The following is a 21982-nucleotide window of genomic DNA, read 5'->3' as shown; positions in this document are numbered from 1 at the left end:
CCAGACTCTGATACTACTACCCCCACACTGGCAGCCAGAGGGCAGGAGAAAATTGAGGGGGAGGAACGAATTCCAAAGGAATATTGGGACCTCAAGGATGTTTTTAGTGAGAAATCTTCTGATAAATTGCCCCCTCACAGGCCCACAGATTGCACCATTGATATTTTACCTGGAGTAAAGCTTCCAAAGCCCCAAATATATTCAATGTTCCCTAGAGAAATGGAGGAAATGAGGGAATTCATTGATAAAAACTTGATAAGGGGTTTCATTGAGCCAGCGAGGCCCAAGGTGGCAGCGCCAGTATTGTTCAGAGAAAAGAAAGATGGCTCCCTCAGATTGTGTGTGAATTTCAAAAACTTGAACTGCATCTCAGCTCAGAACCTGTACCCATTACCACTGATGGACATGCTGGCCCAACTGGGGAAGGGCCGTATTTTCACTAAATTGGACCTAAGAGAAGCATACTATAGAGTCAGGATCAAGGAGGGGGATGAATGGAAAACTGCTTTCAACTGCCCCCTTGGTTGTTTCCAATTTTGGGTAATGCCATTCGGCCTCCAGGGGGCACCAGCGGTTTTCATGCAGCTAATTAATGAGGTTTTACATGACCATCTTTACAAAGGAGTTATTGTCTATTTAGATGATATCCTTATTTACATGGAGACACGTGAAGAACACGTGAGGCTTGTTCGCACAGTGCTGAAAAAACTCCGGGCGGCTGAACTCTACGCCAAATTATCCAAGTGTGAATTCCATCAGGAGCAGGTTGATTACCTTGGCTATCGCATCTCCCACAGGGGCATTGAAATGGACCCAGCTAAGGTCAAAGCAGTCACCGAGTGGGAGGCCCCTTGTACACGTAAGCAATTGCAAGAGTTTTTGGGTTTTGCTAATTTCTATCGTCAATTTATTCCCTCCTTTGCTAAGATAGCTCTCCCAATCACTAACCTCCTTACGTATAAAGGAGGGGCCAAATCAAAACCTAGCAAGCCTCTGGATTGGACTATGGACTGTCAAGCTGCTTTCGAGAAGTTAAAGCGCCTTTTTGTGGAGGAACCAGTCCTGAAACACCCAGACATGGACACACCGTTTGTGGTCCAAGCTGATGCCAGTGACGTGGTGGTGGGAGCTGTACTACTTCAAGCTAATAGCCAAGGTAAATTACAACCCTGTGCTTACACCTCTCGCAAACTAACCGACATGGAGAGACTTTGGGCCATTTGGGAGAAAGAAGCTTTTGCTGTTCGCTGGGCTTTGTCCACATGGTGCCATTTTCTGGAGGGCGCCAAACACCCTTTCGAGGTGTGGACTGACCATAAAAACTTGGAAGCTTTGAGAACCCCCAGGAAACTTTCTTCTAAGCAGATGCGCTGGGCTCAGCATTTCAATAGATTCAATTTTACCTTGAAATACATTCCAGGGGGGAAAAACTTTATGGCTGATGCTTTGTCCACACTCCCTCAGTATAACTGTTCTAAGCTCAGTGCAGTCCAGCCTGTCATTCCCGCAAAGAGCCTCGCTGCTCGTGTTGTTACTAGAAGTCAAGCAACTTCTAAGGTGGAGGTCACTCAGGACTTTCTTTCTAACCTAAAAAAGGCCCTTACTAGAGATGACTGGTTCCAACAGCACATGAATGAATGCACTATGAAGGATGGATTGCCTTGGATTGGGACGAAGTTATACGTTCCTCTATCCATTAGACCCAATGTTCTTCAACGGGCTCATGACTCCCGGATGGCTGGGCATTTTGGATTCGTCAAGACTCTACACCTCATCAAGCGGCAATTTTGGTGGCCCTCTTTGAAAAAGGACATTGAAAAATATGTTGCCAGTTGTCCCGTGTGTGCTGCTGCTAAATGCCCTCCAGGTAAGCCCCAGGGGTTACTCCAGGCGGTGGCTAGCCCAGTGGCCCAGTGGAAGAAGATGGATTTCATTGTCGAGCTTCCTGAGAAATCCTGAGATCCATGGATTTCATTGTCGAGCTTCCTGAGAGTCAGGGACACACTGTCATCTGGGTTGTTATGGACTTATTCTCCAAACAAGTCCATTTCATCCCTTGCTCCAGGATCCCATCTGCTAAGTCCCTCGCTAAGATGTTCATCTCTCATATTTATCACTTGCATGAGGTGCCTGACCGCATCATTTCGGACAGGGGTGTTCAGCTCACCTCCCTCTTCTGGAAAGAGTTTCTGAAGTGGATTGGCTCCGCCCAGGGGCTAAGCTCCTCCCACCACCCTCAGACTAATGGGGCCTGTGAAAGGACTAATTCTGTATTAGAACAATATTTACATTGTTTCATCAACTACCAGCAGGATGATTAGGTGGATTTGTTGCCTGATGCTGAGGTAGCTTACAATAATTCTGTGCACAGCAGCACTGGCTTTCCCCCTTTTCATGTGGTGTTCAGCCAGGATTTTGTACCCATTCCTGAAATTCCTCGCGAGCAACCGCAAGTGTTGCCGCTGTCCGAGTGGAGTGATCGCCTTCGGGACATTTGGCCTTTGGCTCTCCAGACTCTGGATGCTGCACACCGTGCTCATAAAAAACAGGCTGATAAGAAACGGTCTAAGTCCTTTGAGTACAAAGTGGGTGATCAAGTTTATTTATCCACTAGATTTCTTCAAACACCCCAGAAGTTGAAGAAATTGGGCTCCAAATATGTTGGCCCATTTTCCATTGTCAAGATCAACAACCCTGTTTCTGTCAGGCTCCAGTTGCCTAAGCATCTCAACTGGGTTTACCCTGTTTTTCATGTTAATCTCCTGAAGCCTCTCTGCACTTCGTCCTTGAGAACACCTCTCCCTCCTCCACCCGCTCCACTTTTGATTGAGGGTGAGCAACATTTCGAGATCCGTGAGATACTGGACTCTCGTAAACGGTGAAACTGGGTTCAGTACCTGGTGGCTTGGAAGCATTTTCCTCCATCTCACACTGAATGGGTAGACGGGTCCCATGTTCGAGTGCCTCATCTGCTCCGCAGGTTCTACTCTGCCTATCCTGACAAGCCCTAATTGTCGGACAATCTCCTAATTTTTCCTTTCTTTTGTTTTTCTCTCTCCCTTACCCTTTTCTCTCTTTTGTGTATTGTTGTCTGTCTGTTTGTTTGCGTTCTTTTCGTTTCTGCAGATCTGATCGCCCTTTTCTGGAGGAGGGTCGGATGTCAGCCTCTGCTTTGCTGCTGCTTTGGCTGCCATTGTAACAGGGAGGGGGGCATGGTATTTGGGAGGGGAATCATGATGTGCTGGAGGAAGATTCTAGACGCTGACCTGACCATCTTACTGCACATGTGGAGGAAGGGAGTTTCCCGCCAAGGTTAACTGTCCAGCATTCCATCCTGGTGATGTCTTTTGAAGTTATCTCCCACCTGACAATTGGGTGCATTATAATTGGACTATGGACTAGGGTGCCAAGGGGAGGGGATTGAATTATACATGATATTCTTTGCTTTCGTGCCTAATTAACCAGATTCAGCTTAGCTTTGCTACTGTTCGTTTATAATTAGTAAAAGTACACTTGATTTCAAACAAATGGAGTTGAGTGGTTTCTTTCCTGATTATTAAATGAAGTCGCACCTGACAGACAAGCTCAGCATCTTAGCCACTGAGCCACCATGGGCTAGCGTATGCCACGTGGCTGAAAGGGGCGTGGTGGCAGTGGTGGGAAGCTAGAGTATGCCAGCCCACAGCCAAAAGGGGGTGGGCAGCGGCAGTAGTGGCAGCAGGCTAGTGGACACCAGCTTGCGGCTTTCATAAGCCACGAGCTGGCATACACCACATGGACAAAAGGGGGTGGGCAGTGGCAGTGGGAGGCTAGTGTATGCCAGCCCATGGCCGAAAGGGGGTGGGCAGCAGTGGCAGGCTAGGGTATGCCAGCTCATGGCTTTTACAAGCTGGTGTACACCGCGTGTATGAAAGGGGGTGGGTGGTACTGTATAAGGCAAATACCACTCACTCACGATGAAATCTCCATAACTGTAAAGCCTACAAAGTTGAAATTTGGCATGTATATGCCTCTTGGTTTCTAGGTGCTAACTAAGAAAATATGTTTTTGAAATGACCATCAGATCATTAGTATTTCATATACAGTAATTAACACACTCTGATGCTAAGGAGTTCTACTTCTCCCTCCCCACCTGAAAAGAACTCTGTTTCAACTGCCAGTTACCTCACATTCCACTGCCTCAGTTCAAACTGGCAGATGTTCCACTCCTTCATTTAGGAGTGGTCTGGGGCTCCTTACAGTACTAAACATCGGTACCTCACAAAATGTCTTTGCCTTCCATCTATGGAACTGCTTCCAGACTCAAGGCAGCGGAAGCAACCTGTATGTGTTTCAATCACATGGTTTTGTTGCAAAGCATGGGTATCCAGCTAGTAACTATTATGAAGGTAAGATGTAACAGGTGCCAAACTGGTTATAGCCTGTAGCAGTATGGATAAGCCCATACTTCACTCATCCAAAGTCTTAAATCAAAAGTGGCTAAAAATTTCTGCTGAAATTTTTTTTGGCTTCATCCCAATTAAGAGAATAGCAAGTATTTCAGGTAAACAGCAGTTCTGCAAAGTAAGGAAAAGAAATACACAAATATTGTCTAGTTTCTGGATCATATCAGCATTGTCCCACCCAGAGGTAACCAGCAACAGACACAAGAGATGCTCTTTAGCCAGCGGTTCTTCAGACGGCAAAATAAGATGCAGATCATGTTGGTTCACTTCAGGTGTACATTGGTGACAACGGCAGCCGTTTATATAATGCTCCAAAGTGAAGCCAAACAAAAGCTGTTTTAGGAAGGCTTGTTTCTGCCTACGAAAAGGGAAGAGATGAAAAAAAAAAGAAAATGTTCTGGGAAGATGATCTAGCATCCCCCCACCCTTCCTCCTTTCCTTCCAATGCCCCCCCCCCAATGCATTCCAACGAGTTACACACCAGATAGAAATACTTGTTGGCTGGCGGAGCCTTGCATAGACCATCTGGGATCTTTAAAGACTGCAGGATGTGAGTCCAGGCTGCACTGGAACTTGAAGCCGAGCTGGTATCTTATGTCTAAATACCAACACAGCTGTTTGGGCCAGGAAAGGAGAAACCCTCAGAGGAGCTCATGTAGGGTCTCTTCTTTATGGAGGAGATTATTTCCAAATTATTGAACTGCTCATGACTTCTTGCTTCAGCCCATGAAACAGGATCCCCTCCAGTAGAAGGTACTGCTTGTAGTTGTTGCTGGAGACTCAAAGGGTTTTATTTTAATAGCCACTGGAACTGTTGGTGTGCGTGTATCTGCATGTGAGAACGAGCATGTATGTCTCTCTCTCTCTCTCTCTCTCTCTCTGTGTGTGTGAGAGAGAGAGAGGGGGGGACACAAAGAAAAAATTGCACATTCCCAAGCCAGGACGAACCAAGTGGACGGATGGCTTAAGAGGCAACAATAGTACATTGGAAAAAAGTCGATGGACTTAAAAGGAGATAAAGTTTTAAAGGCAGCCACTTCCCAGATTTGGAAACAGAAAACATTTACTGGCTTTGAACATTAGAGACATTCCTTGGGATGTCATGACCTTTCAAACCATGGGCCTGGCTGGTGGGAAAAAGGAGGCAATAAGCTCATATTTCCATGACAAACTAATTGTTTGGATACAGACATCAATTATACCAATATAGAGATCTAGAGGCAAGCTCTTGCTAGAGAAAAATCTGTAGTATAAAAGCAATCTCCCCTTCAGTCACCTGTGCAAAAAAAAAAGTATATACAGCTCATCAATCCCAATATACTTGGATATTAAACTTGAGTCCCTATGACAAGATAGACTAGGGCCACAACAGACTTGTGTTTGACTTGGGGGGGAACAGGTGGATGTGGTCAGCTCAACGTCACTCCTGTCAGGGACGCCTATGGTGGCCCAAGCACGCTGCCAGTGAAAACAAGTTCCCAAGCTCCATTTTTTATAGCAATTGTTAGACTTATATACCGCTTCATAGGGCTTTCAGCCCTCTCTAAGCGGTTTACAGAGTCAGCATATTGCCCCCAACAACAATCTGGGTCCTCATTTTACCCACCTCGGGAGGATGGAAGGCTGAGTCAACCTTGAGCCTGGTGGGATTTGAACAGCCGAACTGCTGAACTGCAGTCAGCTGAAGTAGCCTGCAGTGCTGCATTTAACCACTGCGCCACCTTGGCTCATCATTTTTGGCTGCCATGGCCTCTTGCAACCCTTTGCCAGTGAAAACAGAGCTCCATTTTCACTGGCAGAGAGTTGCAGGAGTCCTGGGAGCCTGTTTTTGCTGGCAGACTGCTTGGGCCACCACAGGTACCCCTGTCATGAGTAACATTGAGCTGACCACACCCACCCTTGCCACACCCACCATGGCCCCCCAAAGTCAGGGTGGCAGAGCATCACAGGCCGGTCCTTTTCTGTTTCCAGAGTGGCCCTGCAGGCCAGATTTAAGTACCCTGTGGGATGGATCTGGCCCCCGGGCTTTGAGTGTGACACCCCTGAGATAGACCTAAACTTTGCATCACAATCCCAATGCATGTTCTACCTCCTGCCGTTGCTAAAGCATTTCACTGAATAGCCCAATATGCAACACAGTCAAAGCATTTCAGAAATTGGATAGCACTCAGCTAGTCTATCCTGAAAACCAAGAGTGAAAACTATTTACTTCCCATCTCATGAAGAAATACTGTTGTCCCCCCCCCCCCGTCCCCCATGGTTGTATCCTTTCTTGCTTTGGAAAAGCGATGAATGCATACAAGCTTAATAATATGGGAATTAACTGGAAGGAAGTCTCATATATTTTATTTATTTATTTATTTATTTATTTATTTATTTATTTATTTATTTATTTATTTATTTATTTAACTTATATACCGCTTCATAGAGCTTTCAGACCTCTCTAAGCGGTTTACAGATTTTTAGAAAATTGAGTCAGCAAATTGCCCCCACAGTCTGGGTCCTCATTTCACCCACCTCAGAAGGATGGAAGGCTGAGTCAACCTTGAGCCAGTGAGATTTGAACCGCTGAACTGCATATAACAGTCAGCTGAAGTGGCCTGCGGTACTACACCCTAACCACTGTGCCACCTCGGCTCTACCTCATCACGTTCTCTAGAACAGTGCATTTACACACTTGCCTGTTTAGAAATCATCCATTTATTTAACTGCAGCCTATAAATGAACCTCTTCCCTTAGTTTTCATGTATATTGTTTTGGTTACATTCTGTCAGCCTCTGCTTTGCTGTTGCTTTCGGCTGCCATGAAACGGGGAGGGAGGGCATGGTATTTGGGAGGGGTTACTCATTGTGCTGGAGGAAGGTTCTGGAGCTCAGCTGCCTGTCGGACTACGCATGCATAGGAGATTCCCGCCAGGACTAACGGCACCGACATTCCATCTTCGTGATGCCTTTTGAAGTTATCTCACACCTGACACTTGGGAGAATTATGATTGGACTGTAACTGTGATGCCAAGGGGTGGGGAATGGGTTATTCTATATAGCAATCGCTTTCGCGCCTAAATAATCAGACTTCGCTTCGCTGTGCCTTTAATCATTTATAATTAGTAAAAGTACACTTGATTTCTACTCATGGAGTCTCGTGGTCTTCTTTCCTAATTATCTAATGGAGAGGTTCTGACACATTCCTTGAATGTGTACACAGACTTCCTTGAGAGCTGGAAATTCACAGCCAAAAGTACCACCAAGATCAGAACCATCTAAGTTAAACAGTAGTTAATCAAATGGGAAGTGCACTAGATAGCTGAGAGATGGAATTCCCATTTCTTAGAAACTGTTGTTGGAAAAAATGTCCTTCTGGGTTCAGTTCCAAGTAGGGAAAAGACACTAGATTCATGGAAGTTGCTTGGAAAGAAGGTTTTAATGATGGACAGGATCACATGCCTTGAAGATGTTGGGTAAAGAAAAAAAGGGGGAGAGATGCTGAGAGTGCCTGAGTTTTATACCCTCTCTGGGCTTTTGAATTTGAGCTTGTTTTCTGATTGCTTGTCAGACTCCCATGGGGCCATGCAGGAGGAACTCTGTAGGCTGTCCTGAGTCCCAAGCTTAGTTGAGCCTTGCTGGGTGATGTAATCTTCCCAGGTGCCATGTGGTGAGATGGGTAGAGGGCTAATCCTATCATGTCCTGAGGGCCATGTCTTAATCCCATCATCCTGGAGCTGAATGATGGGGCAGGGAGCTGCAGGAAGCTGCTTTGTCTTTAAAAACCTGTTTCTCCTTTTCTCATCCAGGGAAATATAATATTCTGCCTTTTTAATATTTCATAGAATATTTCATTTTTCTAGGAGAGGGGTGAGTGCTAACTTCCTACACTGTCTTTCTCCAGTCAATCCTGTATAGATATAGATATAGATATAGATAAGTTTATTTATAGGCCGCCCTTTTCCCTGAGGGGACTCAGGGCGGCTTACAACTTATGGGGAAGGGGAATACACACAATGACGTATAAAGACAATACATAATTAAAAATAGAAACAACATTCATCATTCGGGTGGGGGCGGATTATAATCTTTAACCCCAGGCCTGACGGGATCTTAAGGGCTGTGCGGAAGGTCTGGAGGGTGGTGAGGGTACGAATCTCCACGGGGAGATCGTTCCAAAGGGTCGGAGCTACTACTGAAAAGGCTCTCCTCCGCGTAGTTGCCAGTCGACACTGACTGGCGGATGGAACTCGGAGGAGGCCTAATCTGTGAGATCTAATAGGTCGCAAGGAGATAATTGGCAGGAGGCGGTCTCTCAAGTACCGAGATCCACTACCATGAAGGGCTTTATAGGTGGTAAGTAGCACCTTGAAACGCACCTGGAGATCAACAGGTAGCCAGCGCAGCTCGCGGAGGATAGGTGTTATGTGGGCGAACCGAGGTGCACCCACAATCACTCGCGCGGCCGCATTCTGGACTAGCTGAAGTCGCCGGATGCTCTTCAAGGGCAGCCCCATGTAGAGCACGTTGCAGTATTCCAGCCTAGAGGTCACAAGGGCACGAGTGACTGTTGTGAGAGCCTCCCGGTTCAGGTAGGGTCGCAACTGGCGCACCAGGCGAACCTGGGCAAATGCCCCCCTGGTCACAGCCGACAGATGGTGATCAAAGGTCAGCTGTGGATCCAGGAGGACTCCCAAGTTGCGAACCCTGTCTGAGGGGTATAATATTTGGCCCCCCAGCCTGAGTGATGGAACACTAGCCAAATTATTGGGAGGGAAACACAACAGCCACTCGGTCTTTTCCGGGTTGAGTACAAGCTTGTTAGCCCTCATCCAGTCTCTAACGGCTTCAAGACCCCGGCTCATCATGTCCACCGCTTCATTGAGTTGGCACGGGGCGGACAGATACAACTGGGTATCGTCCGCGTATTGGTGGTATCTTATCCCGTGCCTCCGAATGATCTCGCCCAGCGGTTTCATGTAGATGTTAAATAGTAGGGGGGACAGGACCAACCCCTGCAGCACCCCATATGTTAGGGGCCTAGGGGTCGATCTCTGTAAATGGTCTTGTGGCCCATCATTTCCCAAAACCAGTGAAATGTTTGATAAATCTGAGAAAGTGGCACCTGAAGCAAAACCCCAACCCAGATAAGTATTGCCAACACTTTCAGAGATTCTCAACCCTTTCAATGTAGTATACTTAGAATATGAAGAAAATCTTCTGATTCATCATGCAGTCATGTGGAGAATTAACACTTGGTAGGATTATCTTCCAGAAGGTCAAGCTGTTGCAGATAACAAAGAAATAATCCATGAATGTTAGTGGATACTTTTGGACCTATTAGAGTTAGAATCCTCTGATGGGACAAACATATGATGCTTTTTACAGTTGTACTCATGAAAGGTATGCTGAAATGGGGGGGAAAGAAAGTATATCCTACATGCCCACATCTTTCTTGCACTCTCTACCAGGACATATTTTTACTATGTGCAGGTGATATGCCAACACACCAACTGGGACTTTGCAACTTTTGTGATGAGAAGCATGTACTGGAGAGTACATGATGTTTTATGCATTGAGTGAAAGCTATAGAAAGGGGGGGGGTTGAGTAGTAAAACTGTTACATGCTGAGTGCTCTATGTGGAATTGCCCCTTTGTGAATTCAAGGTCTTCTCAGTGGTGTTTTAGCCCAGATGACTTACTTATTTGTATTCTGCCTTTATTTTATTTTTTACAAATAACTCAAGGCAACTAACATACCCCACACACCTTCCTCCTCCTAGTTTCCCCATAACAACAACTCTGTGAAGGGAGTTGGGCTGAGAGAGAGAGTGGCGCAAAGTCACTGTAGGAGATGACAAGGCTGAACCCATGGGAGGGGGTCAAACGCATCATAAGCCATGAGTCCCTGCATGCCTGCAAGAGATCTAAGTCCAGCCCACCTTGAATGCCTCTCTTATCTGATGATCATTTCCCTTGACTGCTAGTTGGTCAGATTCTCATAGACAACTTAAGCTTGCAACAAATCTTTATATTCACTTGAATTGCCTGAATCTCCTGATTTCCCCTTTGCTTGAAAATCATCCAGTCTGCTTTCATGTTAAAAGGGTGACTAGAACTCACAGTCTCCTGCTTTCTAGCCTGATGCCTACATAAGGTAAAGGTTCCCCTTGCACATATATACTAGTTATTCCCAATTCTAGGAGGCGGTGCTAATTTCTGTTTCAAAGCCGAAGAGCCAGCATTGTCTGAAGACGTCTCTGTGGTCATGTGGCTGGCATGACTAAATGCTGAAGGTGCATGGAATGCTGTTACCTTCCCACCAAGGTGGTTCCTATTTTTCTACTTGCATTTTTTACATGCTTTCGAACTGCTAGGTTGGCAGAAGCTGGGACAAGTAACGGGAACTCACTCTGTTATGCAGCACTAGGGATTCAAATTGTCAAACTGCTGACCTGCCGACCTTTCTGATTGACAAGTTCAGCATCTTAGCCACTGAGTCACCACATCCTTCTTTGATGCATATATATACTATATCATATTTCTTAACAGCCCATCTCCCTCAGACACTATGTTATCCAAAAGAGAGGTTTTGCATTAAGAATGCTGTCAATCCACTGCAACTCCTTGCTGGACAAAATTGATTAGAAAACTAATCTGGCTAACATTGGTGGTGAGAGGATCCCATGAACTTGTTGAGTTTCTACAGTGGCCTTTGTGGGTTTATTACTACAATACTCTTAAGATGGCATGACAACCTAAGATAGAGGAAAAAAGGTTTTTATTGCAAGTTTTGTCAGTATTTATTCGTGTCTAGGGCTCTACTAAGGAGTGATGCCTGTACATGATACAGACTTGGTTATATCTGTAAGTCAGGAGGGCAAATAGATCCTCCTGTAGGTGATTATTTAGGAGATCTCACACATAAAATCTCTGACGTTCAGTTTATTAGGTGTCATCCAGTCCAAAAAAACACACAGTTACAAGATGTCAGCTTCTGCTTGCTGTCGCTTCAGCTGCCATGAAACGGGGAGGGAGGGCCTGGTATTTGGGAGGGGTTACTAAATGTGCTGGAGGAATGTTCTGGAGTTCTCTGGATGATCTGACTACGCATGCGTGGGAGTTTCCCGCCAGGACTAACGGCACTGACATTCCATCTTCATGAGGCCTTTTGAAGTTATCTCACACCTGACACTTGAAGGACTTATGATTGGACTGAGACTATGATGCCAAGGGGTGGGGAATGTGCTATTCTATATATCAACTGCTTTCGCGCCTAATTAACCAGACTTCGCTTTGCCTTGCCTCAACCATTTTTAATTAGTAAAAGTACATTTGATTTCCACGCATGGAGTCTCATGGTCTTACTTTCTTAATTAACAAATGGGGAGGAGCTGACAAGTAGCGAAGTCTCTTAAACACCTTTCCAGGAGACCACAATCTACCGTGGAGGGTGCAACACTTCAAGGGGGCAGAACAAGAGGAAAAAGAAATAAACCATGTCTTCGCCAGCCAGCGGTGAAGAAAAGGATGAAGAAAACCCCACAGAAATCTTGTTCCCTGAGGACTTGGCTCAGCTGCAGATATCGTGCCCGGCTGATCCCCCTCCCCCTCGATGGTCCACATCGGTGGGACAAAGAGAGGAGGGGGCCAGTTGGGATGCAGGAGTTACCCGCAGAAGACACCAGGAAAGACCGCTGGAGGCGGGAGCTGAACAAAGGCCCCAGGAGAGAGATCAACCTGATTATTTGGAGCAAAGGTACTCTGGGATAATATGTGGGGGGGACGAAGAGGCCGAGAGGGGTTGGGAGCAAGAAAACCCACGAGCTGATTCACCCCCCCCCCTTGCTAGACCCTTTGCCAGACCAGGGGGGCCACCTCCCAGAAGACGCAGAATGGCTAAAATCCCCCCCCGCCTGTGAAATATGATGGAAGCCCTACGAAACTTGGGTCTTTCATCATGCAGGTTTATAACTACATGGAGATCTACGGCCCAGATTTTGAATCAGATACCATGAGAATACGCATGGTTTTACTTGCTTTAGACGGTGAAGCCTCTGATTGGGGGACCGGCTTACATCAATCGAACTCCCCCCTCCTGAGGAATTTCAATAGGTTTATGGAGGCTTTCAAAAGACGTTTTGATGACCCCCTTACTGAGAAACGGAGCAAACTGAAATTTATGACCCTCGAGCAGGAGGACAGGCCAGTGTCTCAGTATATTCAAGAGTTTCAGCGCCTTTGCCATTACATGAGGGGGTGGAGTGAGGAAGCCCTTTTGGACAAATCTGCTTTGGGCTTGGATGAAGACATCTATCAGCAATGTGTTAATTGCCACCTCCCCAAGCGCTTAACAGTTTGGTTTGAGAACGCTGCTGACATTGAGCTAGATTTAATGAGGCTCCGTTGTGCAAGGGAGGAGAGGCAGAGGAAAAAGGAGAAAGCTGCAAAATCTCCCCCCCCCCGAGCCGGAAAACCCCGTTCGGAGTGAAAGGCGAAGGGAGGGGTGGTCCCTCAGGGAAATCCAGACCGATTACTTGCTTTCGTTGTGGGAAAATGGGCCATCGCACACCAGACTGCCGAGCCAAGCTACCCTCAACCACCCAAACCCCTTTCAGACGGGAGGGGAAGTCAGGCAAGTCCCCAGACAAGAAGAGGAAGGAAGCCGCTTTTGCTGTGGATTCCAAACCCCCACGCTTCGGCCAGGCCTTAGAGGAAGAAGCAGACGTCTCAACGAGCTCCTCTGATGACTCAGATGACGACACCTCGCCTCGCTGGGTGAGTTCAAACAAAGGGCCCATGCTAATCCCCATAGAATTAAGAGTTCCGCCCGATGGAGGGCCGGAGAGCCTTCCCGCCTTACTTGACTCCGGCTGTTCCTGATCAATGATCAATCCTGCTATGGTGGAAAAGCTGGACCTCAAATTACGAACTTTAAAAACCCGCATTGTCTTTTGCCAAATAGATGGGTCCATTGCGGGGGGAGGCCCCGCCCATTTCTTTACTGAGCCCTTGGAGATGAAAATGGGTTCCCATACTGAACTAATCTCTTTTATTGTGGCCCCTGGGATGGACAGACCACTCATTTTGGGCCTACCTTGGCTTCGTAAATGGAACCCTCGCATAAATTGGAGGGAAGGCTGGTTACGGATTCGCACGCATTCACCTCCGGAAGGGGAGGGCGTTCCTGAGGAACCTGTTAGCTGCAATCCTGATTTGGCCGCCAGAGGGCAGGAGAGGATTGAAGGAGAGGAAAAAATTCCAAAAGTACATTGGGACCTGAGGGGAGTTTTTAGTGAAAAATCTTCCGACAAACTTCCGCCCCACAGGCCTACTGATTGCTCAATTGACATTTTGCCCGGGGTTAAGCTACCAAAGCCCCAAATTTATTCCTGGAGATGCAGTTACCATGAAAGTCAAACGAATTACTTCAGCCATGAACAATTTAATTTTCAGACACAGGGATCTGGGTTTTAAAATAACTTTATTATGTGAAACAAACAAATGGAAAGCATATATATACACATTGTATTAATGAAATAAATCAATGTAATCAGCAAAGTGGGAGGAAGAAGTGACATAAAATTATATTAGAGTAATTCTCAATATTCTGTTTATATATGACTCAAGGCATTGCCCTTTTATTGAAAAATAAGAAAAAAATAATTCAAAAGTTGATAAACCAGGCACACTAACAATACAAAGTTTAAATTATTGAGTAGAATTTAACTTTAACTGAACACTGTAGTATCAGTGTAGTCGATCATAAAGCACTAGATTCAATGGACAAAATTCCTTTGCATTGATGTCATCTGCATCATTTTTCATCATTTTTATAAAGTAAAAAAAAAAGGTAAAAGAGTCCCTGTGGATTTTTCTCTGCTAGTTGTTGCCAACTCTATGGGGCGATGCTCTTCTCTGTTTCAAGGCCATTCAGCCAGCACTGTCAAAAGACATTTTCACGGTCATATGGCCAGCATGACATCACCAAGTGCTGTTACCTTCCCACTGAAGTGGTACCTATTTATATACTTGCATTTTCATGCTTTTGAACTGCTAGGTTGGCAGGAACTGGGATCAAGATGAGAGCTCACCTCATCGCATAGCGCTTGGTCTTGAACCTGGACTGCTAGCTTTTCAGCTGATAAGCCCAATGCTTTAACTACTGAGCCACTGTGCCACCTCTCATTTCTTTATAATAAATTACATAATTGTCACATATAAAGTGCTTTCCAAATTAATAGACAGCTAGTAATACAGTAATGTATACTCCCTTCTTTAGTGACTCCTTAAACTAAATTTCACATTTCTAGCAGAGGAACCTGCTAAACCTGACAGATACATCAGAATGATTGATATAAGAATGTGACAGCCTCTTATCTATGTCTATAGAATTTGTTATGTCTATTTGAAAAAGACAACAAAATTCTTGTTTTGTCATTCCTCCCTCTAACCCCAAGATGATTTTTTCTGATATCATACACAGTGCACATATAAAACAAAACACCTGCCTGACAACCCTCAGGTGTATTTACAATTGTACCTGAAAATCTTGCATGTTATCCTTGTTGACAATCTTCTTACAAAAAGCTCATTTGTTAATTATTCCCTTATTCAATTTATCTGAAAGTTTTGATAATAACATATTTCCCCTTGATAAAACATAACTACAAATGTTTGGGTAATAGATGATTTAATAACTGATAATAGGAAGATATTTGCCAAAATTTGTTGTTAATTGTGAAGTTTATGTCTGACACATCGCAACTCTATGAATAACATTCCTCCTCCACCATTCTCTGGATTCCATTTAAGCTCATGCAGACTACTTTGGTGACTCCATCCAGCCACCTCATTCTCTGTTGTCCCTTTTTTCTTTTGCCCTCAAAGTTCCCAGCATTAGGCTGAACTCTAGTGAGTCTTTCCTTCTCATTAGGTGGCCAAAGTATTTGAATTTCATCTTCAGGATCTGGCTTTCAAAAGACCAGTCAGGGTTGATCTCCTCTAGAGCTGACTGGTTTGATTGCCTTGCAGTCCAAGGGACTCGCAGGAGTCTTCTCTAGCACCATAGTTCAAAGGCCTCAATTCTTTGGTGCTTAGCTTTCCTTATGGTCCAACTTTCACAGCCATAAATTGCAACTGGGAAAAACAACTGGGAAAACTACCTTTTTTGTCACAATAGAGAAGCTGAAATAACATTTACCCAATATATGGGTTGTAAGAATCTGAGATTTGTCTTTTCACTATAAATTTATATTTTTCTGTGAAAATATTAGCCACACAACTAGTCAGAATTATGGTACTTTAAAAAAAAATGAGGACAAATTATAAATTGCACTTTAGCTTGTCAAATGTACCCATAAAATGTTAGGTTCTTCATGTCATGAAGGTTTTTGTTGATGCCATAAATCAGCTTTCATTTATTATTATAAATGCTGTGAGTCCTGGATATTATAGATTGAGAACAGGGCTTTTAGTTATCTGGGCATATCTGGATGCAAAATTATTCAGTTTACCTGAGTTCCATTAAAAAGAAGAGTTTTCTGTCTATCTTTTTGTTAACACCTAAAGGTCATTAGCCTTCCTTTTGTGAAGCACATGGAACATTGAGAAAAGTATGTAAAAAGATCCTTACCCACCATGATATTCCATTCTGGGAACATGTTATGCAGAAGGGGAGCAATAAATAATAAAACAATTAAAGTTATAACATATGTAACTCTTATCTATATCAACCCTATTCACTATATTTTCCACCCTTACTAATCTTTACATTCTTGCTTACACCACATCTACTGCTTCATATCTGGTCTTATGTTCTTTGAACTTCTTACTTCTCTGTTTTTCAGTATCTCATCCATTCCATCCAGCCATAACTTCCTTAGTCATCCTCTTCCTTTGAATCATGTATTCATTCTTCCTTTCTATATTTATTTTGCGATTCAGTTCAGTCACTCTTTCTGTATGACTAAACTTCCTCAAGATAGTTTTTCTGCAGTATTGTTATATTACTATTGGCTACAGAAGCTCCCAGCTCCAAAGAGTTGGTGTTTAGTTAAATGTACTTCTCCATCAGAAAAGATGACCAGTACAGATATCCTGTTTTATGTGGAACCCCATCTCTGGGATATCTCAAACTGCTTCCAACATGGAGTATTAATTTTGGAAACTGTTAAAGTGCATCCAGAATGACATGGTCTGGGAGGGGGTTCATCATAGTCCAGAGAGGGAAAGGAACATTCTGAGTGTTTTCTAGAATATTCTGTTCTATAATCAAGGAATTTTGTATATTTCAAATGTCCACCTATGAAGAGAGAAATCTAGCCATTTTAAAACATCTTCTAAGACAGGGCTGTCAAACTTCTGGTCCTTTGGCCGGATGCGTCACATGCTGGCCATGCCCACGCCCAATTTAATGAAGGGAGAAAAAGTCCTGATACATCACTTGAAGCCACTGTGATGAGGTAGGTTTGACATCCCTGTTCTAAGACATCACCAATTCAGAATGAAGAGATTTTACGTCCACCTTTGGTTGACTTGATTTCTGCCTCTTCAGAAATAGCTCTCAAGATTTGAAAAAGCAATATATCTCTCTTCACAAGGAGTATGCATTTTTTTAAAAAAGTAGTATGTATTCAAATCTAGGTAACAATTGGAATCTTCTACAAAGCAAAAGAATTGGGGAAATAATCTAGAGTGTTTATTGGACTATATTTTGAGGGTACAGCATCCCCTCAGAGATATATACAGTTAACACAACCTGCATTTGTTCAAAAAGTCTTTGAAAATCTGGCTTTGTTTCCAGGCCTTGATTTATTATGGTTGGTGAGCTTCTGCTGTATTTCCTCCTTAATATGCTCGGTTCATTTGCTTTTTTTAAAAAAAATGTACGTTATTTTTTCCCCTTTATTTTATTGTTTCTCACTTTTAAAATGTAAGTCGCTTAGAGTTGTGTTGGACCTAGGCAACCTCTAAATCCAAACAAATAAAATTGAAGGAAGAAATGTCAATAACTTGTACTATGATCTGCATGTTCAGGAAGTAATGGAAGCCAAGAAGTCAACTATCAAGTAACCAGCATTCCAGAAATATGCCGTAGATTAGAATTTGGCAGAGTGTTAATTAAAGCCTTGGAAAAGATATTGAGATGTGTATAACTTCAGATCAGAATCATGCAGACAATGGTTTTCCTATAGAAGTGAAAGTTGGGCTTTTGAAGAAGTAGGACAGAAAGAACATCAAATCTTTAAGCTTCAGTGTTAGAGAAGATTGAGAAGACTCAGGCTTCCTAAGAATACCATGGATAACAGAAGCCCCCCCCCCAAAGGATCATATAATATATTAATCCAGAGCTCTATCCAAAAGCACAAATGACCAGGCTTGAACTATCATACTTTGGACGTATTATGGAAAGACCCAACTTCATTGAGAAGTCTTTAATGTGGGAAAACTATAGAAGGAAAGAGGAGAAAACAACAATCAGCAGCGAAGTAAATGAACTTGTTTATATTGATGCAGCGATGCAGTTTTTGGAAGTCTTGAACACCAGGTTAAGGACATCATCCTGGATAATGACTAACAATACGGTTGCTAAGAGTGGACACTGCTCTGAGGACACACTATCATAACAAAATGGATCAAGAGTTTTAATAAAATTATTCAGTTAGTTAGTAACCATGGTCTGAAAATGAGATAATGGAGTTACAATTCATGTAGCACAGGAAATGATCCAGTAGGACAGCTTTTACGAACTGTTAGTTATTTTCAGGCTACTTGTTAAAGCAAAATAACAATGAGACACTGTTTGAATGGAATTTATACAATTTATTTCTTATGCCCTGTTGCGGTATAAATGATACAGATGAGGCTTTTTCTATGTCTTCTCTCATGCTGAAATGTCAGCCTCCTTTAACAGGAAATCTACAAAACTAAACCAAGGTCAGACATACAACTGGGTATAATAAAGCAGATGTTTCAGGGGATGATCTACATATCAGAGATGGCAAATTGGAGCAGATACCCAACCCACTGCTGTTCATACTCATCACAGAGCAATTACCATTTTTTTTCAGAGTATAAGACGTACCGGAGCATAAGACACACCAAGATTTTGAAAAGGCAAATTAAAAAAAAAGTTTTTGTACTCTGCAGACCTCCCAAAAAGTTTTTTCACAAAAACGGGCCCATTTTTTTGTCAAAAAAAGAGGACATAAATAGTTTTTAGGAGGCTTGTAGAGTGCTCCTGGGGGCTGGGGGGGGGAAAATGAGCAAAAAACAGCTGGTTTTTCACTCATTTCTGCCCTTCCCAGCCCCCAGGAGCACTCTGGAAGTCTCCTAAATGCTATGCACAGCCATTTTGGTGAAGGGGAAGGGGTTTTGGGAGGCCAAAAATGCTGTATTCAGTGTATAAGATGCATCCAGATTTTCACCCTCTTTTTTGAGGGAAAAAGGTGTGTCTTATACTCCGAAGAATACGGTACTTCATTACCCTTTAATATATGGAGCTACTCTGTAGTATTTTCAGGTCTCTTCTCAAAGTGATCCCTAGATCGGGCTAGACAAAAGATGGACTCAAGGATTCAGGTGAAGGTTCACCTGGATCAGTGGTAGGTTTCTGCCAGTCCGCACCGGTCCGCGTGAACTGGTTGGTGAAATTCAGTGAGCCGGTGAGGATCGGTGGACCCGGAAGTAACTTCCGGGAACGCCATCACTGGCCCTGTCACTTGATCGCCCTTGCTGTCCCGTTGCAGCTCGCTCGCTCCCCTGTCCATCCACACTAAACTAGGCTAGCCCAGCCCAACGCTCACTGATTGGCTGGAGACTGGAGTCCAGCCAATCAGTGAGTGGGCTGGAGGCGACCTGTTTAAAAGTGAGCTGCCAACATTCCTCTCTCTCGTTCCCGAGCTGATCGGTCCTCCCTTCCCTTTGTCTTCCAGGAGCTTGCTGCTTCCCTCAGGTAAGCAACTAAGTGTGAGAGGGGTGGTGGGACTCAGGAGGGAGGCTCTAGCTTATGCCAGCTCACAAAAGCTGCGAGCTGGCGTATATCATGTGGCTGAAAGTGGGTGGGCGGCGGCGGTGGCCTAGCGTTCGTGAGGGAAGTCCTTCAGGCCTTCCCTAGCAAAAGCCATGGGCTGGCGTACGCCTCGCACCCGAAGGCAGGTGGGTGGCGGCCTAGCTTTCGCAAGTGAAGGCCTTCAGGCCTTTCCTAGCGAAAGCCATGGGCTGGCATACGCCATGTGGCTGAAGGTGGGTGGGTGGCAGTGGTCTAACTTTTGTGAGGGAAGGCCTTCAGGCCTTCCCTAGTGAAAGCTGCGGGCTGGTGGTGGCAGTGGTAGCAAGGGAAGACCACGCAGCCAAAAGCCGCACGCCTGCCCTCTCCAGCCTCGCCTGGCTGGCTAAACCTGCTAGGCGACGTGCTTAATGACAACTCTGGCCTTGTCCCTCCAGTCCAGTGTCTTACCTGTTCCTGCTGCCTCTCTGCCTGCCTGCTCCCTGTTGCTTACATCCATCTCATCGGAGTCGGATCCATCGCATCAGAGTGCTGCTGATTGTGCCTGCTGGTAAGTGACCCAGTTTTTTTTCTTTTATTTTTTTAATGTATTTTAAAATAATATTTTATTTATTGTGCATAGAATTTTTTAAAATAGTTTTACTTAAAAGTGTTGAGTATATAATATTTTAAAATGGTTTACTTCAATTTATTGTGTGTGGATTCTTTTTTAAATTGTCTTAGACTATTTAAAAAATGATTCTATCCAAAATAAATTAAAATAAACCATTTTTAAAAATTCTATACTCAATGTATTGTGCATAGATTTTTTTTAATTTTCTTTTAGTTTTGTTGTAATTTATTTCTGTATGGAATATTTTTAATGGTTTCATTTTAAATTATTGTGTGTGGAATAGTTTGAAATGGTTACAGTATAAATTATTGCTGGTGGAATAATGGTTACAGTATACTATGGCTGGTACAATACCTTAAAATAGTTACAGTATAAATTATTGCTGGTGGAATACTTAACAATGGTTTTTAAGGATTTTTTTATTTATAGAATATCTTTTTTTAAAATTATTTTTAGGGAATTTTTATTTTTTAATTGTTTATAAAATATATTTACTACAAGAAATGTTATTCCTTTTTGCAAATGTTTTCTTTGCGATGCAATATGTTTTTTTTTTAAGTGTGCAGGTTGGTGCATGGTTTATGTGTCTCAAAGGGGCTGCTTTTCTATGGGCAGGCCAGGTTGGTGCAAGGCAGCTTTGCCAGATTTCGTGTGTTTTACCCTTGTTGTTTAGATAATTGTGAGGTAGTTGCTGGCACTGTCCTTTATAATTTCCCACAATGCCTTGATGGTTTTTATTCCAGTGGCTTTGTCTTTCCTGTCCTTAGGGTTAGGGAAAAACTGGTTTCATTTGCAATCTTTGTGGGGGGATTCTTATTTTTTGGTGTTTTCCTGGCACTGTCATAGTTTGTGTGGGTGTGGGTGTGTAATGTCCCGCAGTTATCTACACATTAATAATGATCTAGTAATATTTCCTTATACATTTTAGGGACCTTTTCTTACATTATTGGTGTTTTCTTTCATACTTTTGGATTTCTAATTTCTGTTTCCATTAGTTAGCAATTGCTTAAACAAATCCCATGTGAAAAAGTATTCAAAGCCTTCTTGATTTTAATTGTCAATTTATTTATTCCTGCACATTGTAATATTTATTCATTTTCATATCCCTGTTTTTCCACTATTGTGCAAACACAATTCCAGCAGCTGCTAACATGTGTAAAATTAAATATGTATTGTACTCCCTTTCAAATAGCCAACAAAATATTTCTGGTTTTAATTCCATATCTTGCTTTACCATTACTTCTAACCACTAACTTCTGAATAGCTACTTGGACTGACCTAAGTGGTGTGCAGAAGACTGGCAAACCATTGATCCTTCCTCTGTAAGTAGCTGTCTTTATTGCTGGGTGTGCTCTGTGCTGGGTTCATCCTTGAGATAGTAAAGTCTTGCTTTCTGTGTCTCTCCTTTGTGCAGGTTATTAGAGCAAGGTGATGAGGTGGTGGTGCAGAAGATGGAAAAAAGGACAGTAATTTTCTTTTTCTATTATTTTTTGTGCTTGTTAGATCCTAATGCAGTGCATGCAATTAAAGTCTTGTTTTCTGTGTCTCTCCTTTGTGCAGGTTATTGGAGCAAGGTGGTGAGGTGGTGGTGCAGAAGACCAGCAAGGCAGTAATCTTCCCCCTGTAAGTAGCTGTCTTTATTGTTTTGTGTGCTGGTTTCATCCTAATGATGGCAATGACAGAGTTCATTTCTGTGTCTCTTCTTCATTGGAGTCAGTGATACTGAAGACTGGTAAGAACAGTCATCTTCCTGCTGTAAGTAGCTCTTTTATTATTTTTGTACTTATTTTAATGTTATTGTAGTTCATCCATTGGGGCAAAGAATTCAGTGACATCATCTTGGCCACTCCCACCCAGTCACATGGGCGGCAGGCCACTCCCACATGGTCACATGGCCAGCAAGCCACTCCCACATGGTCAAATGGCCGGCAAG

This window comes from Thamnophis elegans, chromosome 1 (genome assembly GCF_009769535.1).
Source record: "Thamnophis elegans isolate rThaEle1 chromosome 1, rThaEle1.pri, whole genome shotgun sequence".
Classification (NCBI taxonomy): Eukaryota; Metazoa; Chordata; class Lepidosauria; order Squamata; family Colubridae; genus Thamnophis; species Thamnophis elegans.
This window is presented reverse-complemented; position numbering follows the sequence as displayed.